This window comes from Bombus flavifrons, chromosome 13 (genome assembly GCF_040668555.2).
Source record: "Bombus flavifrons isolate JBK064 chromosome 13, iyBomFlav1_principal, whole genome shotgun sequence".
In the NCBI taxonomy this organism is placed as follows: domain Eukaryota; kingdom Metazoa; phylum Arthropoda; class Insecta; order Hymenoptera; family Apidae; genus Bombus; species Bombus flavifrons.
This window is the reverse complement of record NC_138454.1, coordinates 9,495,439-9,518,566: the sequence shown is the minus strand read 5'-3', so window position 1 is coordinate 9,518,566 and position 23,128 is coordinate 9,495,439. Positions and strand designations below refer to the sequence as shown.

The 23,128-nt window shown below is 40.2% G+C and overlaps 2 protein-coding genes across 5 annotated transcripts in view; one reads left to right on the top strand and one right to left on the bottom strand.

Moving 5' to 3' along the window:
- LOC138186288 (uncharacterized) overlaps positions 1-23,128 on the top strand; it is a 356,044-nt gene that overhangs the window by 179,078 nt on the left and 153,838 nt on the right. The window lies entirely within an intron of this gene.
- The window catches only part of LOC138186276 (zinc finger protein 541), a 589,272-nt gene that overhangs the window by 484,228 nt on the left and 81,916 nt on the right, over positions 1-23,128 (bottom strand). For all 4 annotated transcript variants that reach the window (XM_069125955.1, XM_069125954.1, XM_069125953.1 and 1 more), the window contains one exon: positions 15,454-15,508. The gene's annotated coding sequence lies outside the window, so the exon portion shown is untranslated. The remainder of the gene's footprint in view (positions 1-15,453; positions 15,509-23,128) is intronic.

Here is a 23,128-nt window from a genome sequence, read left to right as displayed (position 1 = left end):
TTCTTCGACAAATTGCTATTTCCCTGCAGCGTGTTTCGTATTTTTTACAGAGAGACAAGCAGCCAAAGGGGCTGGCCACGCGAACATCGACGCTCACATTTATTCACACGGATTCTTGCCACGATTCACACGCATTCGGCGCGTACGCCTGTTCGTTCACACGTGCCAGGCAATTTTGCCATAACGTCGAGAAGTATGCGGCGGAGACGAGCGGGCCGAGCGTAAATCCAGCCAGGGGGCTGGCTGAGGCTTGATTTCACCGTGCGCGCGTGGAAACAACTCGAAACTCACGGAGAGAGAGACGATACTTTCGAGCGTGCACCGTTTACACGGAAATGCACGCGCGGGTGAGCGCGCGACCGTTCGCGAGTCAGCAAACCGTGCGGAATGTCGACTGACGTAACGTCACCGAAATTGAACGGCACCCTGGCTGTCTCGCGTAATCGAAGCCTCGTTCGACTCGACGGCCACGCGTCCACAGATTGTTAAGGGGTTGCTTTCGATTCGAATATTTGCCAGTAGATTTTTATTGCCAGTAGACTGTGCGTATTTCTGCAAATTCATACTTTCTGCGAAAAAAATGGGGCTTAGGTAGAGAATGCTTTTAGCTGTTAACCCTCAGCAATGGACATATTTTTTTGGTGACAATACAATGGTGGCGACGTCCAATTTTGAGACAAATTTTAAATGTCGCCAAAAAAAGAAGGGGAAAAAAAAGGAAAATGGTAGAAGGATATAAAATTTGCATGCTTCGGTAATAAATTTGTATAAGCGTTAATAACCCAAAAACGAGGCTACATTTGTAACTTTAATCACATACTTTACCGCAAACATATTTTACCGCGTTTCCAGGCTATTTTAATATTTCCAGCGTGTTTGACATTTCCTGCGCAAGCATCAAAATACACGCATAAACGGTGCGTGACTTTTAGGATCGAAACTCGGGCGGAACACGTTCGAAGCATTTACGAATGCGCCATTAATCAAGCCGATATTTCCCGTGTTTCAGATGTGCAGAAGCGTCGGTGAATTTAACGTTATCGTCGCTTATAGCTTCATTTACGTACAAACACGCATAAGTGCTTGTACGTGCGTATTCGCAGATGCGACCTCCGTCCCTGTGGAATTCTAGAGCTGGTCAATGTATAGTTACATACATACGGAACATACCACCGAACCGGCAACTAGACACGAGTGTTTACCCCCCTGTGTGATCCTTACGTTGCCTGCAATTTATAGGAAAAAAGTTCTACGAGATTATTCTAACTATGCCACACACGTGTGTTTTCTGGATACACGTGTACGTTTATATATAAAACAGACGCTATCGATTCCTGTGAAAAAAATTATTTTACAAATTGCGATAAATAAACTTTTCATATCTATCGCTTCGATTTTTCTCCGATATTAACTAACAGGTAACACTCAACTGATGCCAACTAATTCTGCTACAGACAAGCCTTTTGTAACATGGTTAACTCGTTCCGCGTTATATCGAAATCAGGTTTCCAAGTGTGTGTTAACAGCAAGTACTTAATACTAAGGAAGACTGCAAGGTCCTGGATATCTTCACCTTAAGGGATCTATGTATATAGGTAAGTCTTTAAACTCCTATCCTAAACTAAACCTGTTTGGTACACGTAGTTTGACATTGCAATTTCTCTTGGAAGATCGTCGAGCGGAACGCGTGAGCTGGAATCGGAAAGGTCAGAGGATCTCGTGGCAATGCGTCATCGAGTAGGCAAACAGGACACCGATCGAAGCGAGCGTTCCTATCCCTAGGACGACGCACACCGTACGCCACACATCGGTCGTACAATTCGTCGCTGCCGTGGGCTGTCAACGTAATTACACGTACAGGGACCATTAGACACGCGCGACGCTTACAAACGACTCAAACCACCTGCGAAATCGTCACTTTGTTCCGCAGTTAAATCATGTCAAACTCGAACGACCCTGTGTACAGATGCGTTCCACCTCGTTGCTGCAATCGATATACGACGAATGTCTACAAATGTCTGAAAAAGGTGAAGGTTATCGTCGTCGGGAATTATAATCGGAGTATAATCGAAAAATATCGTTGGAGTTCTTCTCTCTACCTTGCACGGAGATGTGTCTGACGATGAGATCCGAAACACTTCGAATCGCTTCGAACCTGTACTGTATTTTATGTGGCGGCAAATTCGAATCGCTTTGAACATGATCCGAAATTTAGAACTCTCGAAAGTTTTGATATGCGTTGAGATACATGGCCAGAAGTAAAATACAGGAAGATATTCACGCGATCAGTATATTCGGCTAATAGAGTAGCTGAGCACGTACAATTTAACCGATACAGTTTCTATAAGTATAAAAGCAGCGATATAATTTTCAAGTTTTATAATTTTCAAAAACGTAAATAGTAGAATTATATATAAAGAAACATATAAACAAATCAAGAGCATAATTTTTCTTTAGTTTTTGCTCTTAGAACGACGGAATACCAGCTTGCAGATGTGATATGCAAATGTAAAAAATATACACATAATATGCAAATTTAATACGCAAAAGGTATAACGCAAGTGGTATAAGAGAAATTTCTAATGAACAATTTTTTATTGGGATTACCTGTCTTTTTAGGAAATAAGAAAGTTTGCAAAAGTCTGTATTTCGGAGGTTTCAGAAATTATGTTCATCGTCTGCCACGAAAATTACATAGCTTACATACGGTCTCCATCGAGATCAAAATAAAAGTCTGTAAAACACGTTCCAGTTCCCATGGCGACACACGACCGAACAAGAAATCCATTTCCCTCGTGTGGAACACTTTCTGTGTTTCAATGAAAGGAACTGGAGATGAATTTACCGATCAACGGCTGGAGGTTTATACGGCGGCTTGTGCCTGACAGAAACATTTTCTAAGATCGATTCTCGCGAATCGCACGAAAACGAATTTCTCGTGGGCAAAACTGAAATTATATAGTAACACCGTATTGCTGCCTATCCTATATCATAAAGATATCTTTGTGTGCAATAAATAAATATTCATCGAAGATACGATATTTGTAAGATTTTCATATTTTATTTATTACCTCAAAATGTAGTTTAGATCACAAACACGAATAATAAATAGTATCCACTAAAAAGACGATAAAGATTTATCTTTTTCACATAAAAACAAGTTACATATAGCATGATTTTCCTTCCAAAATTAATTGAGTTAAATTAATGTTAAATCCTTCCGTAAGAACTCCGAAACAAAGGAAAATTAATACTAAACAGCTTCAAACAATCTTCGACGCATAACTTCAAACATTCCAACCGTGCAGCCACGAACAATAGAACCGAAACCAATGCCAATATTCCATCAACCGCACCACCATGTTAACAACTTGGTATTGTCGCCAAATTTTTCTACGATTCTCTTCTTCTTTCAATGATTTTTCTTCGATCTCGTTTATTCTCCAACAGCAAAAGTAAAGTTGAAATTTAACCACGGCCACGGAGTATCAAAGTTTCGAGAATTTTCGCGCTGGCCAAGAGTGTCTCGGTGGTCGGTTGCAGATGCAGCTAACTGCGCTACGGGGCGTATTCATTATCGGGCCGCCGGAACCCAGGTTGCTGAGACGATTAAACAGGGAATGGGAGGATCCTCCAATGATTGGCTACACGGGGCCGATTCAATGTCTACGGCTCTATCGGTCTATCGCTCTCCCGCGGCCGTGTTACCCATCTCCGCCGTTCTATTTTATCGCGTTGCACGCTCGTCGTTAGTTAAGCGAAAAACGCGCATAGTTTGACGAATTGTTCAAAAATTCTTTCCCCTTTGCCTTTCGTTTTCTGGAAATATAAATTTGTGACGATCCTTTGAAACGAACTGTAAATTAACGCATCGAGCATGACTCTACGATTAGTTAAGCGAAAAATTCGGCTATTTCGGGAAATTGGCCAGGAATTCTTTTCGTTTTTTTTTCCTTTTGTTTTATGGAAACGTTGGATATTCGGCGATTTTGATATGTTGGAATTGTGACGATCGTTCGAGATGTATTATGATTGATGAAACTGTGAGCTGGTATGTTTCAAGTGGTAGAGCGGATTCAAGTTGAATCATTGATCGATGGCTTAGTTTTCGTATAGATAGTATTTCTGTCGATACTGTTTTTTTTTCTTTTTTTCGGTATCGTATAATAGCAGACCGATTCTAATTTCTTTTCTACGTTTATAAATCTGTAACGAGAATAAGATGACATATCTTTATAATTACGTGTTATTTGTATCGACCAGTCCGATAGAACTACGATAGATTTCTGATAGCTGTACTTGTCTCACGAAATATAATACGTTTGTTAAAATGTTCACAGAACAGAGCAGTCATTATTGAAATTGAAAGACGATATCTAATTAAAGACAAAGCTCTATGATAATACCACGATCTAGAATCTCTTGTCCACGTAGCGCCAGTTAGAACACGAAAGCCATCGCACATTGAGAACAGATAATCCGACGCAATTCGACCAAAATGTATCCACACGTCACGAGAAATGCAATTACAGATTGACGTCAGTCAGGTGCTTCTGAAGCGTGTTCATCGTATCTCGGGTTTATAACCGACAGCTTACGAACTGATGCAGCATTCGGCTGATCTTACAGGTTGAAATTTTTCCTCGAGGAGAGTGGATTTTTCTAAGCAAATAAATCGAATTTTTCACATTTACAAATATTTAATATAGCAATTTAAAAAATAAGAAAGGAACGATTACATGGTTATTAGCGTACTGTGAAATGTTTATGTCAATTTGTGTTTTTTTAGACACTGATAAAAAGGACGAATAAAAGTATATCTTACTTTCTAATTATTATCTAACATGTATTTTATATTTGATATTTAGTATACTTTTCCATATTTGTAAATAGATATTTACAAATTTATATTTGTCACGAATGTACAAATATTCACGGTTTAGTTATTCCACGTCTACTGATAATATTGTATCAAGAATATTGGAAAAAGAGGATCATTTTGTAGGTTATTGGTCTAAGAGAAATGGCAGAAGTGAACATCTACTGGATGAAAATCGATGTCTATTCTTCGTTATAGGGAAAAATGCAATAGACGATCAACTTGTCACCAATTCGATAAAAGTACCAATTATTTTTATATCGCTATAATTCTTCGTTTAAACCATTTACCTTCCCCTATGCACGAAACGTAAAAGTTGCTACAAAAACGAATCGATCGGGCTGCCACAAGTTTAACTTCAGCATCATCGAATTAATGCAATTTTCAACACTGATCGATTCCTCTGTAGCCAGTAACAAGTTCAATGGTAATTGCAATCGCGACAAACGCCTGCAACAACCGAGCGCTCGTAAATGATAATGTATCCGTTGCACTGGGACGCAAAATTACACGAAACGATACGATACCTCCATTTTCCTTTTGAAAGAATTTAACCCCTTGGCATCGAATGACGAGTCTGACTCGTCATGGTAATTTAATCCCTTGGTCTCATATCACGAGTCTGACTCGTCACAGTAATTTAATCCTTTGGTGTCAAATGACGAACGCAGATCTTTATACTTATGAATTTAAAATTGCAAGAAGTGCACGAAATATCCAAAGTATAATACTTGTTATAACAATCAGTGGATTAAACAAATTCCTATTTAGATTTCGTTCGTTTGACTAGGTTCATAAAAGTACGAATTTGCTTGAAAATCTGCGATCTAGTAATAACGTTACGTACAAGGTATACAATGACGAGCTAATCTCGACTAAGTTGTGCGTCAAGGAACACGTATACTTCCGCGTGGACACGTCGAAGAGAATGTTGTTCGCGCGTGTGCACTGAAAACTGTTCGTGACTTATAGTTGTACGCGCGGCCCGTTACCTTCGCTTAAGCCAACACACTCGTACCTACACGCGAATCTCCACGTTGCATAAATCCTGTCCCGATGATATACGACCGTAAGGCTTCCAACTATTTGCCGGACCAGTCTGGCTTGGCACTTGCGTGTACCTAATGCGCATACACGCGAACCCTCGTGACAACTGGCCAACCCTCCATTTTCGATTTTCAACCTGCGACTCGCTCTAAAAGCGGTCCTAGACTTTGCGCTCTATTTCTATCGGTTTCAATTATATTCGATATTTATATAATATATAAAATAATATAATTATATTTTTTATACAATTGTATAATTATAATACTATAATTATAATCTCAGGAATTTGTAATTCGTCACGGCAGTTCGAAGCGTCGTGCAGTTAAGCGTGAGAATCTGACCGAAAGTTACTCGAAGTGGTTGTATTATTTGATTAGGTAAAGATCTCTACGGAAATCTATATTAATTCATATATTTATATTAATTATTAAATATCTTTCATCCGCGAAAGCGTACAACATACTAGATTTCTAAATATACCGAGAACGTTATGCAACTTAAGTTTTTGAATTATCCTGAATTTCAAACAGTGATTACTATACTGCGGATTTGTATGAAAATTCCTATGTTTGAGAATATAATTAAAAAAGTAGAACCTCGGTAGAAAATCGTTTTACCTACTAACGATAAGTAGCGAAGAAAATTCTATAGTACACTGAATATTTTACCTACTTTTTCGTATTACGTGCATTCCATGCAAATCCTTAAAAATTTCCTACGAACGCATCAAAATTCGTAGGCTGTTAATCGCAACAATTCCTAAATTAATCTCATCACGATAAAAAATCAACCATTGTATCCACATATTTATTACAAAAGCACATTCATAGAGAGGACAATAGTAGCTCATCCACGAAGCTTCGATTTATCCAGTATATCTGGGTATTAGCCGAGGTAGGGTAAGAAATCGAGATAGTTGGAGGCGCGAAGCGAGCAAGAACGGTGGAAGTGGTAGAAACTCAGGAGGATGGGGATGTTAACGACAGACGAAAGTCCGAACCGAAACGAAACGGAACGGAACGATATCCCCCTTCTCTTTCTCTATGGTGCAGCCGTTTTTTCCGTCTGGCAGCCGTTTTCTTTTTCCTCCTGACGATCGAGCCTCGTTAACTTCGCTCTCCTCGTCCCACTCGACGAGACTTTCGTAACCATGGGGCCATTTACATGTAAATGCCTCTTACCAACGGACATTTCCTCGAGCCTTTTCCAGCATTGGTATCAACGCAGTGTCTCTCGTTCCCTTTCTTCTCTCTCTCTCTCTCTCTCTCTCTCTCTCTCTCTCTCTCTCTCTCTTTCTTTGCCTCTTTTTTTATACATATATACAATCGTCCTTTTTTTTCCGACGCTCTTTGTCGAGCACTTGCTTCGTTTCGCTTACAAAAGCTTCGGTAATTAAGTAGATATCACGCTTGGACGTTTCTGGAGGGAGAAGAGGACCTAGAAATCGTGCTCGAACGAGAAAAAAGGAGAGGAAAATGAAAAGAGAAGAAGGAGCAGCGCCTACGAAAGTGCTCTTCGTCGAAACAATCGCTTTAATCAAGATGTAGACCGACGGTGGCTCGTTCGATTCCAAAAGAAATCTTCTGCAGGATCTCTCGAGATGACGGCAGCTGCCGACAAAAGTCAAGGGTTGCGTCGATTCGATGAAATATGCATTCGTGAAACAACGCGGCAAACCTCTTATTTGCTCACCTCCTCTTCTTCTCTATTTCTCTTTCTCCCTTCCTCTCTATTTGCTTTTCACTTTTACCGTTTTAACTTTTTGCATCGTGCGATTAAGGTGTCCATGGAGAAGGAACGCGAGTGTCCTTTGACAAGAAACGAACAGATTATCTGCTCCGTAGAGTAGCGTGTTTTATAAGAACTAGGTAACTTATCTATGTCTAAGACTAATCTTTTATATGTCTGTTATAAAAAGTGACAATTGGTGGAGCGGTTTGTGAGAACGTATACAGACATTAATCATAATCCGCGATTATCAACCGATGTGCGGCAATGTTTCTTAAAACACGCAATACCTAAGTATATGATCAACGAGGCTGACCTCTTTTCCTTCGGATTGTCAAATAACAACAATAGTCACCCAATGCGAACGTCTTGAATCAAATACGATATATTTTTTCGCAGAATTTCCCTAATTAATTAATGTTAAAAACGGTGAAACATTACGATTACGAAGAAGCACAAGTGAGAAACTACGCAAATATTAACAACGATTCTACCATAACATTTCTTTCGTACTCGAGAGACCACTTTCAACGACAGAAGAATACAATTAAGCTGCAGGGTGTAAACAGCGGCGGGAAGATTTCGCGTGAAAGTATCGTAGAAAGGGTGCCGAGCGCTGCACGTTCGATAGATTCTATTAATCGTAGAGCGGGAGCGGACGACAATCGCAATAAATTTGACGCGCGGAGCGTGGCGTGCGAGGAAAACGTGAGAGAAAAGGGCGATGCCGGCCACGGGCTGCCTGCTCGATATTGATGCCGGATTTATGAAGTCTCGCTGAGGTCACGTAACGTACGCTCGGCTCGCGTGGCTAAGCCTCTACCCGCCTCGAGAAACCTGTTCATTTTTCACCCAGCCGACTCGATCGTACATCGTTCACGCCACGAAATCGGCCTGGCCGCGATCACGCGGTTCGCTCTCCACGATAACACGTAGAACCCGCACTACGTTCTCTCTACGTCAGTGCCGCGAGATACGAACGACCGATTACAGAAGCGAAGAAACTGGAGGGGAAAGGCCGAAGGAATTGCGAATGCCTTCCGCGAAGTAGCCGGCGAGGTATGATTCGTGAAGCAAGTAGGAGATTCGAGAGCCGATTTTCAGCTACGAACCAGTCGCTATCACGGTGATGGTGAACTGACGAGGAACGGAAATGGGTGGTCCGTTCAACGTGTACGATACACGTCTCAGGAATGGTAAGTGATCCAGAAATGGTTGTCTCGGGCTGACGTGGATACGGGTGGCACGTGTTGCGCTGAATGGTATTCTGAATTTTTGCGTTGAATTATTGAGTAGATTTCCTTTAGTATTTTGGTACTTCGGTAGTCGTTTGTTCGTTCACTATACGATTTTTATCTGCTTTTAGAAAGTTGGGCTGCGCGAGGAGAATTTATTTATTCCTTGTTTTTATGGTCGAAATATTTTGTTTTATTAAGGTTTCTGGTAAGATGCTCGAGGAAGCTACTTCTTGAGTTATATCGATGTGCAATTTAAAGACAGAAATTTAACTTAGTAGGTCTTAGTGTTCTTTCTTTTTCTTTTGCTTTTTTTGGATGGGAGGGTGTAATACATAGTTAAGATCTCTATAAATGTAATTTTTGTCATCTTTATAAAATCAATTTACGATATAGTATCGATAAACGGTGAATTAGATTGCGTTTAAACGTTGACATACCTCTTGATACTTTGCTGACTTATTTTTTCAGCAGACTGTTTCTATTAGTATGTCTTATGAAAGAATATTGTTAGTGTTGGCTGAATAGTGGATTCCATAAAACGTGCTGGGGGGCTGGAGGAGTTCGAAGCTGATCGAAGCCAATTCTATCGAAATATCACTTTCCCGTTTTTTGCCCATTTTTATTCTTGGCAAATGAGGTAGGAAACAGTATTTCCAATACCTACCCTGGGAGAATACATAGTAGAAAAAAGTGGCAAGAATAGAACAATAATGATAAATAATGATGATGATAAAACATATCGTTACACCCTTCAATTTTCAGAAGGAAATAATTAATAATCCAAAATAAAATAACATTTATTCTAATCGATAATCTGATTCCTTTTAAAGGCCATATATCCGATAAAATCTACTTTGTGTTTACAAGAACATTTCCTAAATTATTTATCCTAAATTACTTACATTGCCATCTTACAGTTTAGAGTAACTATATGTTCCATAAAATTCCAGAATTTGATGAAATAGTCGTTTTAACTTTGGGAAACATTTTTATCAAAAATCTACCAAAACCAAAAGGAAATTACTATCGATATCTGTAGCATTAATATTAAATTATTATCAAGATTATTAGAAAATCCGGTACAAGTACAAATGAGAAATTATTTCGAAATTATTGATAAGAAGGTAAACTTACGTTTGATATTTCAAACATATACCAGCTATAAAGACATTTCTTCGTTACAGCAAAGAGAAAAGATATGAAAACGTAGATTAACTAAAGCGCCATGTCGTAAATGTTTCTACGAATTTTTATCAATTCAAAGACGAATGATGTTTATCCTTTGACCGGACAGAAATATTTCTTTCGATACTTTCGTACGGAGATGCGAGAAAACGCGGAAGGTGGGTAGAATTGGAATGTCAGTTCGACTTATACGAAAACGAATAGAACAGAGGCACGTTCAGCTATCTCCACATAAAACCTTATGAATGACAAGTAACGAGCAAAGGTATTTGTTACTGCACTCGAATCCGCGAAGACGAATCTTGAGAAGGGACTGACGGCATTTGAGATTGACACGAACGTTTCGGGACATTATCCCTCATCGATTTATTTCCACCGCTTTCTCCTCTCGCTTCTGAATGCTCTTTTATCAAACAGCACACCAGAGATATAGTATATCAGGTATGTAAATATGAAACCAGAATTTTTGTATAGAAAATACACGTTTATTGTATGAAAATGATTAAAAATATTTAATTCGAAGTATTGCCCATCGCTAGCTGTACATTTTTCCCACCTGTCTGGCAATTGGTAGATGCCACGAAAAAAAAACTGTCGCTCGTTTGAGGCAAACCAGTCATCGAGCCATTTTCGTACATTTTCGTAAGAAGTGAAGTGCTGGTCAGAAAGTGCGTGTCCCATTGATGCAAATAAATAGTAATCGGACTGAGCCAAGTCTGGTGAGTAAGCCGCGTGCGAAAGTATTTCCCAACTGAACGCTTCGATCGCTTCCTTGACCGGTTTTGCTGTATGCGATGGTGCATTATCACGAAGCAAAATTACTTTGTGTTGCCTTTTTTGATATTCTGGTCTTTTTTTACGCGAAGCTTGATTCAAATCGATCATTTGCTGTCGGTAACGCTCAGTATTAACGGTTTCGCCAGGTTTTAACAGCTCGGTGGTCTTTTTCGGTGGTCTTCCACGTTCTTCGTTCCTCGCGTCAAAATTGCCACTTCTGAATTTTTTAAACCACTCAAAGCACTGTGATTTACCTAGAGCATGCTCACTGTAAGCTTCGACAAGCATTCGATGCGATTCTGCAGCAGTTTTCTTCAAATGGTAACAGAAAATCAACGCTGTCCGCAAATCGTAGTTTCCAGGCACAAAATTTGACATGTTCAACGCTATTACAAACTATGCTGTTGTATGAAACTTGTATTGTTCTGAGTCGAAAATGTTTGTGAGATGTCAACAATGACTTTTGGCATCAATGACGCAGTTTAGTGATAACTACATTATCAGATAGGGCCATCCATAGACAAATTCCGGTTTCATATTTACAGACCTGGTATTATCTTCCGACATTGTTACTGCCATTTGTTTGGTCCATACATATATATTACTCACACTTTCCTCGTTATTCATTATTATTTGAAATATCCCTAAACAGCCGCAAATTGAAAACTCCTGGAATTTTATATTCTTCACGTATGATTAAAAAATAATTCGAGATTTGTCGAGTTTCTTGTATTTTTATATTACTTTCATTTATCTACTGATAAAACGTATTTATTAATATATTCATTCCCAAGTGAATTGAACAGAATTAATTTCTATTATTAATAGGAATAAAAATGTAAAAATTGAAGCGTTAAAGTAAATAATAAAAAATAAAATACTCGACTAAACGTAGACAACGTTGATAAAACGTCAATAACTTTAAAGCGATGATCACAAAATTAAAGAATAAAATATAAATACAGTGGAACTCGACGCAATTTGAAATATATTTACCGTCAAAGTAAAGAGTTTTCCTTTTCACAAACGTAGAGTTGTGAATCAGATTCGTTAAGGCCGGTCCTAATATCGAAACTACTGAAATTTTAACGTTTCTAGAAGATTTCCAAAATATTTTCCCATTGAAAGAGATCCGTTTGCCAGCAAAGAGGAAAATGTGACGTGACGTAAGATGCTGGGACGCAATATCCATAGGAAGAGAGCAATATGAAACTGATTAAACTAATTACGACTTTCCGATGGCAATTTCCAACGAAACAGGCGCAGCAACTGCGAGCGTGCCGCGTTCGTGTGAACGTACGTGAGATTCTGCGCCACAAACGCGTTCCCTGAACAAGTTGCCTCGCTCTTCGAGTTATCGTGCTCACGTGCTGCAACCAACTGCAAAGATGCAAACGGAAGATTTCAGGTCGCTTCGCGATTACCTCGATAAATTCGAAAGCATTTAACTACGAGCATTTTGTGTCTTTGTCGTTTGAAATTCTTCGGCGAGTCTCCTAAAGGGGATAAATGATAGAGATTTAGAAATTCAAGAATTTCTTGAGAGAATAATTAACGCGAATACATTTTTCATAGAATTCTTTACTACGATTTAATCTTTTAAAAAAATATACCATGCGTTGAAAGTAACTAAGCTAATAACTGAGATTTTAATTCTGTTTTTTAACACCGTGGTTACCGAAGGGAGTTCCAAGAATTCATTTAACATTTTTCTTGCCTGTCCCTTCTACGTATTAATTCACTTCTCGATCTTTAATGGATTAAATACATAAAAGTTTCTTCGAAAAGTCTAAAATTATTACTGAAAAGAATATTCAAGGGTTCATAAAATAATTCCCAGTAAAATTTTACATTTTGTTTCCGGCATATCAGAAAATTACAGTGCCCTCTATCATTGTGCGTTTTATCTTAGAATAAAATCCAAACATACAGCATAAATATTTTGGAAATTAAATTCTTTACGTTAAAAGCAATGCTTTAAATGCCCGTATTTCCATACAAGATACAAAGTTTTAATCGCTTATTAAGTTTTCGCTGTTCAACATTCTTTAATCCTTCTGTTGCGTGTACCGTCAGAAATCTACATTTACTATTTTCTCGTGAAAAGAATCGCCATAACGCAACATCTTCTGTTTCAAAATGTTCCATCGTTCTTGTACCACTTTTCACCGAGGCCTTTCTTTCCCGAGTTTATTCGCCGTTCGTTTTTAAACCAGAGTAAACTGTTTCAAAAGACTCGGAAACTGATCCTAGTATTGATCTTGAAAAAAAGGAAGACATCATTTTCACGGAATACTCAAAAACTGTACGAGTTTCCTTACACTTCCTCGGTGCTGCTTTCTTGCAGATTGTATATTTGTAAATTTCAATACAAAGAGTCGGAACTTTTATTCAATAATTGAATTCTCTCTAGTACCGATATTTCAAACAGTTCAAAAACTTGTACATCGCCAAGAACAAAAAGGAGATTCGTGCTTGTTTTCTATTTTTTTTTTTTTTTTTTTTTTTTTTGATAATTAACAGTGAAGATCCTCACACATCGTACATTATCGCCACATATTAGCATTATCAATAATATCGACGATACTATTTCGATTTGATTTACGACTTTTAAGAATTAATTCTGAAATCAAACGAAGATGGTGAACAAATTGCAGACGATACAAAAATCTGCATAGGAAAATAAAAATGAAAAAAAAAACGCCATAGAAAATTTCGATACAAAACGTTCATTTACAATGAATCTCGGACAAAAGAAAGGACGAATTTAGCAAGAATGCTGCACCTTCCGTCTGGATCACAGTTCCACTACGTTATTTTCCAACTTCTTCAACAACTTCCTCTCTCTCTACTGCCCTTTTCCCATGTCTATCGTCGCAAATCATCCGCCTACAACCCCAAAAGGACGAGAGAAACCATGCACACACGCCTCGTGCAGAACATCCAAGACACGAGAGCGTTGTACGAATAGCTGCGACACCCTTGCGACAGATAACCGTGAACAAGTTCGCGCTCACCCTTTCCATTCGAGCATCTGGCCGATTCAAACGTAAGACGCGACACGTTCGAGCTCCTTTTCAGGATGATTAAAAAACACGGACACGGACCAGGCCCATCTGTGTCTCTCTCCTTTCACCAGCTCTTCGTTTCAGCCGTTAACTTTCGTTCGTCGGGAAAAGGAAGAAAGAAAGAAAGAAGAGAAGAGAAGAGAAGCATCCCTCCCGACGCGGCGGATTCAAGGGTGTCTGCGTCGTTGGCAGCGGCGGCGCGCGATCAGCCAGAAATCCGATACTCGATGAGAAAGCTCGAGGGAGATGACTTCGCTCGTTGGAAAAGTTTCTCCCATTAAAGAGATGAGATTTCATCGAAGGCCCGCGCGCACCCTGTATCTTGCTTCTTCGCCCATTCCGCCCCTTTTCACAGTGTCCGCGAGCACCGCCATGTTTCACCGCCTCTGCTCGTCCGCGAGCCACCCCCCTTTCACCCTCCGTCGGCCTTATTTTTTAATACGCCTTTTTAGCCGTCCCGCTTTTCATTTTGCCGACGAGAAAGCCGCGGGCGGGATTAAATACCCGCGTTAATCCGATTCGCTGTAAATGTTTTCGAGCGCTTCCCAACCCCCGTTCGCCCCCCGCTGGACCACTCTCTCACTCTTTCCCTCTCTCTCTCTCCCTTTCTCTCTCTATGTGTGTGTGTTCTATGCTCCCCATTTGTCGTTCGCGTGGATTCTACGAGCTTTCGTGAGAGTGGAGTATGTGAAACCACGGTTGTGCGTGTGTACACGCGTTATAGAAACGCGGCACGGTTGTACAGTACTGTACACGCGCGTACGAAACTAGTTTCAGGGCGAAAGGGGATGGTTTTGCTCGATAACGTCTACGGGGCTAAGGGCGCGCCTCTTCTCGCGCGCATTATTACTTGACCGGCCTCGTAATCTCGGTCGCTGCGCTAAATTTATTCATGGCTCGGCTAACAGCGTTAAGGTATGTTTTACCTACCGCCACTGGATGTTCTTCGTTCGAGCGGGCTTTTTTCGTGTATCTTGAGGTTTCGGTTTTGGGAACGGGTTGAAGTAGAATTCGCGTATGGTGGTTGTCGCGTGGAAAAGTCGAGTGAGACGAATGACACGATCGGAGAATTAATTCTGTACGAAGGTAAAGTTAATACTTTTGCCATTACTAAAGTTTCGTTTTGTTTTCTGCATCCAGCTTCGTTAGCAACAACTAATTTCAGTACAGTAACACTGTATCGTTCGAAAGGTTGAAATGTTTTAACTTGTAAGCCAATTTACGTCTGATCGTGGACCGAGTCGAGTTCCAGCGTTTCCTATGCAAACCGATTAAACGTATTTTGTAATTCTCGATTTTTTCAAAATTTGTAAAACGGAGGGAAAGCGTCAACTAACGAACGTTTCTTAAAAATCTTGAAATCACTCGACGCTTGCCTTGTAATCGCTTTTGGAAATCGTGCAAACGAGCGCGCAACGAGGTAAACACTCGAATCGACTCGGTTCGGTTGAAAATTCAAAGCGCCTCGCACACTCCCGGACGAATTATCGTTGACTGGGTTCGGGTCACATCGTTGCATAGGTGTACTCACCGTGTAGCGAACTCCAGATGACGTCAGTACATCCAATTCACGTCGAAGGCAATCCCTGAAACACACAGAGGTACACGGTTACAGAGAGATGAAACATTAACCGAGTTGTTGACTACCGGGACGACACAGGAAATCCGCGCCAGGGTTGCTTTAGGCTTCGATCACTGCCACGTCACGAGTACTCGGTGAAAAGGTTTTACACTGAAGAGAAATATACAATGTGTGCGCGAACTGTAAACTAAGTTTGTTTAAATCAACAAACATCTTAGAATTCGTTATGTACCTACGAGATTACGTAGAATGGTTCAAAAATACACGGACAGAATGGAAAGCTTTCACGTGTATGTTACGCTCACACGGTAACGCTCGTTACGCGAAGGTCTACAAATGATTTACATTAATCATGCATTTGATAATTAAACTACGTCCTCGTGGCTGTTAAAAAAATCGGTAAAAACAATCTCCATGATAAAAATAGTTTCACGAGCGAGCTATACAGACGCGTGAGCAGTTTCGTACAGGACAAACAACGTGGTACAGAACGTCAAGCTGAACGTTCTATGTCGCTTACATGTATTATTCAAGCTGACAGTGACGCGACGCTTAGCAAGGGTGGATCCTCGTCGGACAAGAATGCTTGGCGAGAAACAAAAATACGGAAGGACAAGGATCCGCTCACCGCGATGTCCTGCAGGAAGAGGGGAAAACTGGAGTGTCCAACGAGAATGAGGCGGACAACGAGCAACATGACGACGACGCCGACGACGACGACGACGACGACGACGACAATGTCGCGCTGATGCTGGAGGAGGAAATGTTATTTCTTTGGGACGCTAAGTGACAGGTCGAAAGACATTCGGAGATACTCGTGCCAGAATGTCGCGAAGACGGTCGCACGAATCCGCCGAACGAACAGCGAGTCATCGTGCAAAAGTTCGGACGCACTTTTGCCAAAGAAAGAGGGAACACGACGATGAAACTAGTCGCGAAAAATCTCACTGATCGTTTGACCGACGCGACGACGACAATTCTCCGGAACAATCGGTGGAATTGTTGTCCCGGAGATTTTGTTTTTTCCATCCTCATCCTGTTTTTGTCAAGCTTTCTTCTCGAAGATAATGAATCGAAGGAATAAAGGGTTTGATGGTGCTAGAGAAGATGATAAGAGATAGAGGATTTGTGAAAAAATTTATTAATTATGTGTGTAATTATGTATTTATTAAAAATGTGCATTGTAATATTGGCGAACGAAAGCAACTTCGACAAGCGAAAGATTTATCTTGGACATTTTGACTTATTCTTGTTTCCGCGAAGAACTGTTCTGGAAGAAATGTACCGAGTAGAGAAAATAAGAGATTCGATGGAATTAAGAAAATTAAAAAGCACGAAATCTGTTAAAACGCGTGTATTCTACTAAAACACGAACGTAAACGAACGAAGTGGAGAAATTTGATTTGGGTAAAATTCGAAATGAAAAGATTGTATCAGTTTGGGGAAAGAGACAGATTCGATCGCAGTAGAAAGGTTAAAAATAGCGTTATTCGCGTACTATGTAGGTGATATTGATTTATAGCGTCGCCTCTACTATACATTTTCCGTCGGAAGCTAAAATTTAAAGCCTGAGTTTTTATAGAATAAATAGAGCTTCTTCGTAAACTGGATAAGAACTTATGACTCATTCAAGTGCTATTTATCTTCGTCAAGGTTCCCGGCTGTGGAGTTCTTGGATCTCAAGTTGAATTACATTAACCTATTTTAATGAAAAGCAAGATATGTTTTCCTGGAATACATATGTACATAATTCAAGACAAACTAAAGCAAAACAACTTTCGAAGTTGCTAGAGTGAAAAAGGAGATGCATATATGGAGAGAATGAAATTTTACCATTAATAATTGCTTATCGTTGAAACGTATTATCGAATGGTAAATTGCGTTCTCGATTCTCAGATTAAATTAAACGCAGTCGATATGCAACGGCTACAAAAAATATTTGCATACCATTGTATATTATTATAGCATTTGCATATTAATCGGTTAGGTTCAAGTATAACAAATTTCATATCATTTAACAACGCTTTCATACGGCTACAAAATTTTCATACTACGAATATGATGAAGCACGAAACATGATAAAAACGACGTTTCGATAGAAAATGAAGAGTATGTGGAAACATGTTTTATAGCCGCTATACGCAGGCTTCTGTTTCCTCTCTTTCGTCGTGCAATCAAATTGTCTATTTAAATTCTCAATCCGCTTCTATCTAAGCTTCGAATCAACACAAATCTACTATCGGCCAGCCTGTGAAATATGTTTCACGAAAACTGCAGCCATCTTTCACGATACGCGGAAACAGGACGAAGATTAAACAGTTAGGCGAAAACCTGTCTAGCGGAATCATCCCCCGAAACGGATCGTCGTTAACACATTCGTTATCGATAGGAGCGAACGACAAATCGAACTAAAAACCGAAAAAGAAGAAAAAGAAGGACAGGAGGGCAAGAAAAACGACCGTCCATCGATTGCTATCGAATTACCCATTCGAGCGATTCTGCGCCGCGTAAAAAATACTTTTATTCGACGAGAGCGATCGTTCGCCGATTATTGCATTCTCCCACGCGAAGAGTAATGCTCCCCCGGCATCGTTTGCTTCGCGCGGCCCTCTAAACCGTGCCGGCAGAAAAATGGTGAAACGAGCAGACTGAAAGAACGCTGCGAAAGCTGAAGAAAGAAAGAAAGTAGATCGGTGTGTATATCCAGGTTCTATGTGTGCGTGAATAAAAAAGAGAGAAAGAGAGAGAGAGAGAGAGAGAAAAGGGAGAAAGGGAGTGAAGGTGGAGAAGGTATAAAGTAAGAGGAGCGGAAGCATTAGTGGTATTGCCATACTATTACTCGCGCCCCTCTTAATAGCTCGCCCATTAAAGATAATGAACGTAAATTATGCGTAACGGAGCACAGTTAAAAAGGTCGCCTCTATCTACCGCACGAGGTACGGCCACTCTAAATTGACTGTACAACTGGACGGTTCCGCATGGCGGGACACGGCTGTCCGTGAAGAAGTGGATCGGAATGAACAATTTATTGACACGCCGAACCTACCTGTCGTGGGACTACCGTGTACATACATTTACGTGAAATGCAAAAGATAGTCGTGGAGATCGAATAAGAGAGCCAATAAGGGAAGAATTTATTTAATTTAGGCGAACCAAGTATATGTACAATATATGTCATTTTGTAGACTCGATTTAAATCAGTTTCAAGGATGTTTTTCAATGGATGGAACACTGTGATGGTCTCGAATCTACGATATAGTGTAGTAATAAATTAATTATCACGTGTACGATATCGTTGTCAACCGGTACGCTTTCCTATTCGTGATACAGCGTTGCAATTAGAAAGTAAAATGATCCCAATTGCCAGGAATTGTATAAAAAGATTCGTACCATTCTCAATATACAAACTTAAAGAACCATACGGATCTTTCTCGTATTTGCAAACTCGGAACTCATTATCTAAGAAAATATTTCACGACGTTTCGCTTCTCTCTCTTTCAAACTTTCGGCGTCATAAGGTGAAACTGTTGGACCAAGGAACCAAATGTAAAATGCTACATTCGAAAAATTTGGTTGCCTGCTTTCACAAATCTGATGAAAAGAACGTAGTCGCCTGTCCTATACAAGGTAACGCTGCAACGGTACCTTTTCGTCACTGAATCGTGAACGAAATCGACGGAATAACAGGAGAGAAAAGGGGACACAGGAACCTGTATAATATACTGATTTTCACGTCTACATAGGGGGATACATTCGTCGCACGTCCGTGCCAGATTTCCTTGAGTTATATCGGCAAATGCTGAGGAAAATACGTTGTGTTCGAAACGTTGCCGGTCTAGTCGGAACAAATGTTTCACGACTGTACACTGTACATCTGGCACTCCAGGTTTTACGCTCGTGGATAGAGAGAGCGTGTCGTTTTATCGCGAGCACCAATCTATTCTTTGATTGCGCCATTGTGCGTTTCCTCGGTTTACGTACTCGCGGAAAGAAAAAGGGAAGAAAGAACGGAAGACGCGGTCGATTCCAGTGTTTTTCTTTAGCTTCTGTCGGTATTGTTCTTTTTCGCTTCGTAGAAATTAATGGCAAAGCGTAACCCTTTAACGCCCAAGCACTTCAGTTATTATGGAAAATTGCGAAACATATATGCACGTTGTTGTAGTTTGCTATTTTGAGGTCAAACATACGAACAACGGGACAAATTATAAATTATTGACGCGTGTTACATTGGTGCAACAGATATTTATAAGTTATTTGTATGTATGAGATTTTAAACGATTTCACAACGTTTTAGCACACTTGATTGAAATTTCAATCGAGTATTACGCGATATACTTGTAATTCACTCGAAGTGAATCAATAGCGATAGAAATGAACGCTTTGGCAAATAAACAAACGCGACAATAATCCATCTATAAGCAACGCGCGTAAAATATTAAGAATTCCAATGAATAACAAATTAATGGCTGGACTTTTAATTTCCGAGATCAATCGAATTTTTACCAAATGCATTCATATAAGAAGTTTAAATGGCCGATTTATCCCAGACAAAATGAAACGTTAAAAACTTATAATTTTCTACTACTAAATTTTCTCAACTTTATCGTTATTAAACGAGACTGTCCTGTTCGTTGCTGAAAAGCAGCAAACGATCGTCCCGCGAGAAGGCAATATCGCGGCACGGTGCATAAAGTTCATAACGCATATGCTTTGGTAACTCCCTATTCAGCCGACGTTCGCATGATGGGAGTACGTCAAAGGGTAAACTTTATTCCACGGCATTCCTTGTGCAGTGGCTCCAACCGAGTCGGATAATCGAGACTCTATTGTGCCACTAATAATATTAGCTTTCGGGACAGCCTGCGTTTTCAGTCGTTCTACGTTGGCAATTCTCAGACGTTACGTTAACGAACGCGACCATTAGAACGCCGGATACGAAAAGAAGTTTGCGAGCTTCGTAACAAGATGTGAACGTATCTCTTTCGTTCCTGAAATTTTGCATTTTCTATTATATTTCTCTGGAAGAAATTACCAACTGAGAAGATAATTTGAATTTTAATAACCAATTAGTGAAAGCTTCTGTACTTTCGTGAGGATTACACGGACGAGTCGTATTGTTCAAGACTTACGATTAAATTAATACCAAAAAGAAGTTCGATAAATGAGCCATTTAAAATGTCAAACCGATCGACTCTCTTCCTAAAAAGTTTTTAATTCGCGCATATAACTGACCTTTAACCTCTGAGAAAGCAAATCGGTGGAGCAACAGTTTAACTTCCGTATAATTCAAATGGACCTTCTTCGTTTTAATATATCCCGTTATAACGAGCATTTTACTTCGTAGATTTCATTATACGCATTCTGTTCAATTTTACACGTTTCAATGTCCCATGGACAATTTAATAAACAGCAGACAATTAGATAAACAGCTGCGGTCAAATCATTACCCTTCGAATCGCGCTCCAGCGAAACGATTTCTAACTTTTAACTCACGATATATATTACATATACATATATCATATGCGCGAACGATCGTCTGTCAATTTGAAAAGCATTTCTATGGCGCAACAAATGGCAAATACCTAGCCGAGCGAACAAGGCAAAGGCGCGATTGCTTTCGTTTTCGCGTGTTTTCATTACCGGAGATAATTGACAGAAGCATAAACCAGCATTCGCAGATGCATCGGCAATGCAGCAAGGAGTATTCGATACTCGGCAATGCAGCAAGGAGTATTCGATACTCGGCAATGTCTCTTGGAAGAGGCCATTAGACGCTCGCCACCTGATTCACTATCCGTTAGCAAACGTTTCACCCTCGCTTCTTTAGCGTGACGCGGACCCATTACCATTTAGATACGAGGTTGCTCGGCCCTAGGTAGGAATTCTAATTCGAGGCCGGCCCGAGTAAATTACACGCGGACCGCTTAACGTCCGACGATATTTCACGATCGGCGGCGAGGACGCGGGAATGGCCGCGTGTCCGTTCGAAACGTCGATTCCCATTGGCCGACTCGATGCCAGAATGCCATCGTGATCGTCGATGATTTACGGCGTTTCACCTCGTTCGCTACTGTATCGAGTTTTCGTTATACCTCGGCTTAAGTGTGTTTTGCGCGCAGGTTATAAACTTGGAGATTCGCAGCTCTTTTTTCTATGGTATAATTTCACGGATGTGGGATCAGAGTAGTTAAGGTGAAAATCATCGTGTGGATATTTGACGTAGTTCGAACGATGAAATACTAGGATCTGAAAACTAGGTTTATTTATAGCGTTTTGCTTCTTTTGCTGTCGTATCAAATTTTCGTCCCATCCTCGGCTTAAACATGTTCGTGTATTGACCGTAGAAATTGAATATTGTTTATTGTATCAGGTCTGTAAATATGAAACCGGAATTTGTCTATGGATGGCCCTAGCTGATAATGTAGTTATCACTAAACTGCGTCATTGATGCCAAAAGTCTTTGTTGACATCTCACAAACATTTTCGACTCAGAACAATACAAGTTTCATACAACAGCATAGTTTGTAATAGCGTTGAACATGTCAAATTTTGTGCCTGCAAACTACGATTTGCGGACAGCGTTGATTTTCTGTTACCATTTGAAGAAAACTACTGCAGAATCGCATCGAATGCTTGTCGAAACTTACGGTGAGCATGCTCTTGGTAAATCACAGTGCTTTGAGTGGTTTAAAAAATTCAGAAGTGGCAATTTTGACGCGAGGAACGAAGAACATGGAAGACCACCGAAAAAGACCACCGAGCTGTTAAAACCTGGCGAAACCGTTAATACTGAGCGCTACCGACAACAAATGATCGATTTGAATCAAGCTTTGCGTGAAAAACGACCAGAATATCAAAAAAGGCAACACAAAGTAATTTTGCTTCGTGATAATGCACCATCGCATACAGCAAAACCGGTCAAGGAAACGATCGAAGCGTTCAGTTGGGAAATACTTTCGCACGCGGCTTACTCACCAGACTTGGCTCAGTCCGATTACTATTTATTTGCATCAATGGGACACGCACTTTCTGACCAGCACTTCGCTTCTTACGAAAATGTACGAAAATGGCTCGATGACTGGTTTGCCTCAAACGAGCGACAGTTTTTTCTTCGTGGCATCCACCAATTGCCAGACAGGTGGGAAAAATGTACAGCTAGCGATGGGCAATACTTCGAATTAAATATTTTTAATCATTTTCATACAATAAACGTGTATTTTCTATACAAAAATTCCGTTTTCATATTTACATACCTGGTAAATGTATACTAACTCGCATAATATTAATAAGAAACCATCGAAACAGTGTCTAAAATCGTAAATTATTCGTATCCGTAATATTTGTCATATAATTAGAGATCTCGCTAAATGAAAATCTTGCTTCAAGCAAAGCGGACGCGTTATTCGTAGTTTCTATCGAATGACAGTGCCAAGATCCAACGTGCAGCAAGGTAGACTACCCTCTGTTTCAGACATTCCAACCCTCGTGTCACGCTTCACCGAGCTCGCCCTTCCTCAAACACAGCTCGAACACTTTAACGGTACCTGTCAAACAAGTCCAGTCTAGCCCAAACCGATTCTAACCCGACGTAAAGACGATTTAATCGCATCACGCGAACCTCTTA